Consider the following 6,173-nt stretch of genomic DNA (forward strand, 5'->3'; position numbering starts at 1 on the left):
GGTTTAATTTTTGAGATTTTTTTTTTTTTCTTCCCACAAAGGAAACAAACTGATCACTGGCTTTTCACAGAAACTTTTATTTGGTGGCATCGTTGAGTGGATGTTGGGGTACAGCTGTTTGAGGCTGGATCAGGAGGCCCGAGGAGTTTTCTGCAGTTGCAGCTTTTCTGTCCAGACAGACCTGGCAGCAGCGTGTGAATATCAGTGGGTGTTTGTCTGAGATTCAAACGTGCACAGAACTCTCTTCTCTGTGACAACCAGTGAGTTAGAGAGAGGCAGAAACCTGTGTCAGTAAATACACTCTTTCCCCCACCCCCCCTGAAGTGTCCTTTAGTAAGACACTTAGCCATTATCAGCACCGTGGGTGCTCTTTTGCAGCCGGAACTTGACCTTTTGATTTTCCTCCCGCATGGCAAATGAAAAGAGAAACTTCCCATTGGGGATCAATAATGTTTAACATTAACATTTAATATGTTAAACAGCCCTGGGGATGATGGCTGCAGTGCATTATCGTTTCCACACGGTGGAGGCAGAAGATCACTTCCTGGGCTAACACTGGGAATCGTCCTCCACTGGGGGGGGGGGGGGGGTTTCGGTTGCCAGGTCTGAGCCAGTCACTCAGGGCCCATAACATCAGCTGGAGTGAATTTAGAGCAACAGAGTGGAGCCGGGGAGCTGCTCTGGAAAGTTTAGGTAGAAAACAGCAGGAGCTCAATAACTCCACTTCAAGGTTTTATCAAATGTCATTAGAGTGGATGGGATGAAACATTGTGCAGCGTGCGTTCTGAGCAGTGTCAACAAATATCTGTCACTGATACACCACTTACACACTGATGACTATGAATATGCTCCAGTTACATCCTGATGGAGAAAACAAATTCAGTCCAAACTGATCACAGTTAAAACTTCATCAAACAAGTGCTACCATGATTAGTCCAATAATCAATTAGTGAACCAACAGAGATCTGTTTATTTTATAATTAATCAAATCAGGGTGTTGATCAGACTAACCAAGCAATTCTAAAACATGAAATTGAGCTCTGGAAAAACTATTCAGTGAGAATGATTATGTATTCAGTCTGCACCACTCATTTTTACTGCAAAACACACTATATATTTTGTCTGTATCATGTCATAATTATTTATGGAAGTTTTGTGTGTTTGTGTGCATGTGCATGTGTGTGTGATCCAGGTATTACTCATGTTGTGGGGACCTAACTCTGTTCATACAGTCACATTATAAGGTTTTGTCTTTGTTATGGGGACAAAAGCAAGTCCCCATGATGTAAATCATTTAATTTTAAGGTCAAGACATGTTTAAAGGTTAATTTAAGGTTAGCTTAAGGTTAAAGTTAGGTTTAGGGAAGTAGTTACTATGGTTAAGGTTAGAGTAAGTCTCAATCAATGTAATTCAATGCAATGTCCTCTGAGCACAACTTGTGTGTGTGTGTGTGTGTGTGTGTGTGTTCTTCTGCTATATAGTTGCTATAAACCCTGTATCGTCACTACTTAATGCATTTGTAAATATTTTACATAGATTTCTGTTAAAAAAACCTTAAATACAGCCTTTGTGTCCTGCTGATTTACAGCTTTGTAAAAAAAGTTTTCTAATGGCTGGGTCATTTAAGGCAAACTCTTTAAACTTCATGCTGTAAAGATGGTATTTAGGGTTTTTCTCAGCTGTTACAGCTGCGAATGGATCATATATTAAAACAGTGATGAAACTCATCATGACTCGCAGCCCTGCATCTGAGTCCATACACAGAGTTTGCCTTAAAGTCCTTGCAGTTTAACTTGTCTCTATTCATCACGCTCAGCCCGCCATGAAACCACACATAGGGCTGCTGGGAACGCTGCACATCATCAAAGTGGTGTTCGCCAAATTCTATTTGTTGGGTTTGTTGACGGTGCAAAGTGATTCACATCATCTTCTAACTGTTGGGCCGACACCACCGCCAGTGAGCAGACCTGCAGGAAGCGTGAGGCTCCATCTCTCCTTTAACATGGTGCAGGACATGATGAGGGGTTTGAGGAAGAAACCTGAGAAACTCACACTCACACATGTGGAGACAAAAAAACACCGACACAAAATAATGACAAAATGAAGTCAGGTTCTGCAAAAAGAAATAACAATCTCACGAACACCCCTCCTGACTGCAGATTACGATGTGTGCGAGGAGCCACAAAGCACTGTATGAATTACACTGTAATGGACTGTGACAGTAGATAATATCCTCACCTGATTGTTCTCATGTGGAAATCATAAGCTTTAAAAACACGCTGCCTTGATTCGAGTTAATGTTTTTAAAATGAGAGTTTGGAGGATGCAAGAGAATCTGAAAGCAAGTCCAAGTGGCAATTTTCCCTGTTGAGGTCGTGAACTATTTCCTGCTTTCAGTGGAATATTCTTGCAGGAGCAGCCTGTGCTTGTGTGAGCGGGCGTTCAAGAGAAAGAGGGAGTTTGTTGTTCACAGAGCGAGAAAGAGAGAAGACAGATTCCTCTTTTCTTCACCCTGATGTTGCCGGGCTATCTGTCTCGTGTTGACGTGGCAGCATAACTGCAAAGCCTGTAAAGTCCTTTGCAGATGTAGACGCTCTATCTCTCTATCTCTTGTTCCTGCTTGTTTTCTTCGTTCTCTGTATCCTCCTTTATTCCTCCTCCCCCACTCAACCGTCCCTTTTTAAAAAAAAATCCTCCTTTTCCTCTGTAATTCCCACTAGTGTGTGTGTGTGTGTGTGAGACTACTAGGCCAGTTTCCTGTGTGATGTTCAGCCAGATCCTCCTGACACGCTCGCAGCATACTTCTTTGGGTTCCATGGTTGTGGATCTCAGTTGTAAAGCTCCAGAAAAGAGCACATGAAATATCGCTGTGTGTGTTTCTGACTGAAGCTGGCCCTGCCAGACAGGATCACACACACACACACACACACACACACACACACACACACACACACACACACACACACACACACACACACACACACACAGTGGACAGGCCAACACTCTGACCTGAAGGGTTTCTGAGAATTTTCATCGAACTGAGCTGAACGAGGAAAACAGTGAAACAAATTCAATTTTTGACGGAATGATGATCTGTTCACAGAAGCTTTTAGTGTGGAGAGAATGACACCTGAGCATGTGCTGCTCTGAGCAGAGAGCACATGCTGTGTCGATGCCCGTGTGTGTGTTTTATCACCCTTGTTAAACCAAGGGGTGCGGCTTTGTGCTATTAGAGAAACCTGGGAGTTATGTGTATTAGCCAGCTGCAGCTTTGGGTAGAGGATGTGCACTGTAAAACATTTGAAGCTGGTTAAACTTAAGACACGCGGGTTTCTAGGCCTCTTTAAAAAATGTGGGTTAACTGAACTTAACTTAATGAATCATTCTTATATTCAATCACAATTTAAAACCAACTGATGAAACTCGAGATATCAGGTTTAGCTATAGCGACTGCAGTCACAGACACGTTACATCAGCATTTTTTTGTGGAGAAAAACAAAACAAGCTGCTTCAAGTCACAAGGAATTATACATTTTGGTTGGAACCATAGACTGTAGATGGACGAGGAGTTTCTAACCTCCTCAGTGTATGAAAATGAAGCCAAAATATCCCAAATACAGACGCTGCCATCTTGTACTGGTGACCTCATTTGGAGCCAGAGTTTGCGCTACGAGGCTGAAGTAATATCAATTGTATTATTGTCAGTCTCAGCTGTCAATCATAACATTTCTAAAATAACCAAACTTTCCGAAAAAAATTAGCACTTGAACAAATGTCTGATAAGAACTTCCTAAAATGACAGGAACCTTGGACTTTTTACTTTGGCCCTTATCCCATCCCTTAACATGGAGAGGGCTGGTTTCTGACCTATTCTGCAGCCAGCCATCAGGGGGCGATCAAGATGCTTTGATGTTTGAGCTGTCATGTCTTCCATGTTTATATACAGACAATGACTGGGTCCTAAGAAATCTGCTCACAGTCATAATGGTTAACTATCAGCTTTTTTTTATTCATTATCAGAGGAAACAACCATGACTCAGCAGACAGGAAGTGAGTAAACTCGTAACTCGTAATTTAAGGTCAGAACAACTCATTCTTAAAGTCCTGAAGTTGTAACATATGTATTTCAATTTGTTTCAATTACATTCAAGTAAACAAGTTGATTCAATGATTCCACAAATTGTCTCTGCTAGTTTCCTGTCTGTTGTTTTACAGTTTGTTTGTGTGTGTGTGTGTGTGTGTGTGTGTGTGTGGGTGGGTGGGTGGTCAGGTTGCATCCTGGCCAGATGTGAAATACATTAACCGGTGTCACCTGTTGTGAGCGCACAGTCAGGTAACAACCAGAGAAGTGAAACCCGGAATGTAGCTGTGAGCCGCTATCTCAGCGCCGCCTTCTTGTTCAACGGATCTTTACTGTAGCGGACATCTATAGTAATGTACTGCTGAGTGCACATGTGAAGAAGCTTTGATATGAAATCTGTTTCTGCTCAGGTTCCCTCGGCCAATTCCTTTATTTTGACTCATCCAGCGGCTGTTTCCCATTGCTCGGTTTGGGCAAACACTTGAACATATTTTAAGATGTCATGTGCTGTTTATGTCATAGGTCATAAAAGAACATCATAAAATGTCTGCGCGAGCCAGACAGACTCTAAACCACGGCATGTTTTCCTGCAGACCGGCCTCAGTGCACAGTATTTGTGAGATTAATGTTTTCGGCAGTCAGCTCCGAACTGAATGCACTAATTCACGAGCCATTGTGATTATTATCTGAAAGGAAGAAGATAGTTTCTTTTCACCATAAAATAAACAAACTCAACATGGTGGCAATAAATTAAACAGGGGAGACTTAAAATTAATGAGGATTTCTGACAGAAGTGACAAATGGAAAAAAAGAAAAATCAAGAGCATCACAGGGACGATGAATATATCTCAATCAGGATTTTTATATCATTATATATTATTTTTATATGTATATATTTTATAATGGTATCACCCTTACACCATATTATGAGGCTTTAGGTCAGGTTTCTAGTCCTTTGGGCTGCCAAGATATCTCTAGGGGAAAAAAAGGAAATCTATTTTATTTTGCCAATATCATTTTCATGCAGCTTTCCTGTTTCTAAGGTTCAATTTATGACCTTAAAATCTAAATTATATCAAACTATACAAACACAAGGAGTGAAGAAGAAAATTTAATAAAATTAGAAATGGTGTAAAAAGTGTAAAACAGTACCCTGCTTCTTGCTACGTTGGTGTGGAGAAGGACAGAACCAGTGGAACAGCCGTACAGACCTAATTAACATGGACGAAGCACCAACCTACAAACACACATGAACCATCCCTGCAGCAGCAGCATCCCGCCACCAGCGACATGTATTATCCACAAAAGGCACAGAAAAACAGGACTGTGCGTCTGTGAAGTCATGCCAGGAATTTACAGCACATACTTCGCGGGGGAAAAAAAGAAAAAGAAAAAGAAAACATAACACACGCCCTGATTTTACTCCAAACACTTCAATGTGCCGTGTTTGTGGTCAAGGTGTGAGAGGTCAAACGATCGGCTGGCTTGTCAGGGCCGTGATGCATTGTGTATTGTGATAACGTTGCAATTATTCACGGGTTAGAGCTCGATGGGAGTCTAATGATCGGCAGCAAGTGCTGTGGGACCAACACGGGCTGATTCAGCTGAGTTTGCCTCCCAGACTGGTTGGGATTATTCCACTGGAGGGTGAGGAGAGACTCTTCTCTGCAGACACCGTGAAATCGGAGGCGTGAATTGGACTCACTTCTGTTTCTGTCTTTGTGTCTCGGTGTTTGTCAATAATCCTCTCTCTCTCTCTATCTCGCCTTCATTCTCTCTCTGTTTTTCTTTTAAATTAGGGTCAGGGTTAAAAAAGAACAAAAGAAAATTATATATTTATCACGTACTATATGCGTATTTGTGTGTTGATAAATATTTGGCAGCAACATTCGCCCTGTTTTCCTCTCAGTGGTATTTTTAAATGTGTTGTCCTTCAGCCCAATGGAATTTGGAATTACAGAGATGAAGTGCTTAAGGGAAATGATCCTTATTTAATTGAATGATTTACATTTACCTCTCAAGCTGTGCTAATAGTACATAGGTGAACACTTGTCTGTCCCTTGGGGCCTGAACACTTCACTAACTGTACAT

The sequence above is a fragment of the Hippoglossus hippoglossus genome, chromosome 10 (genome assembly GCF_009819705.1).
Source record: "Hippoglossus hippoglossus isolate fHipHip1 chromosome 10, fHipHip1.pri, whole genome shotgun sequence".
NCBI lineage: Eukaryota > Metazoa > Chordata > Actinopteri > Pleuronectiformes > Pleuronectidae > Hippoglossus > Hippoglossus hippoglossus.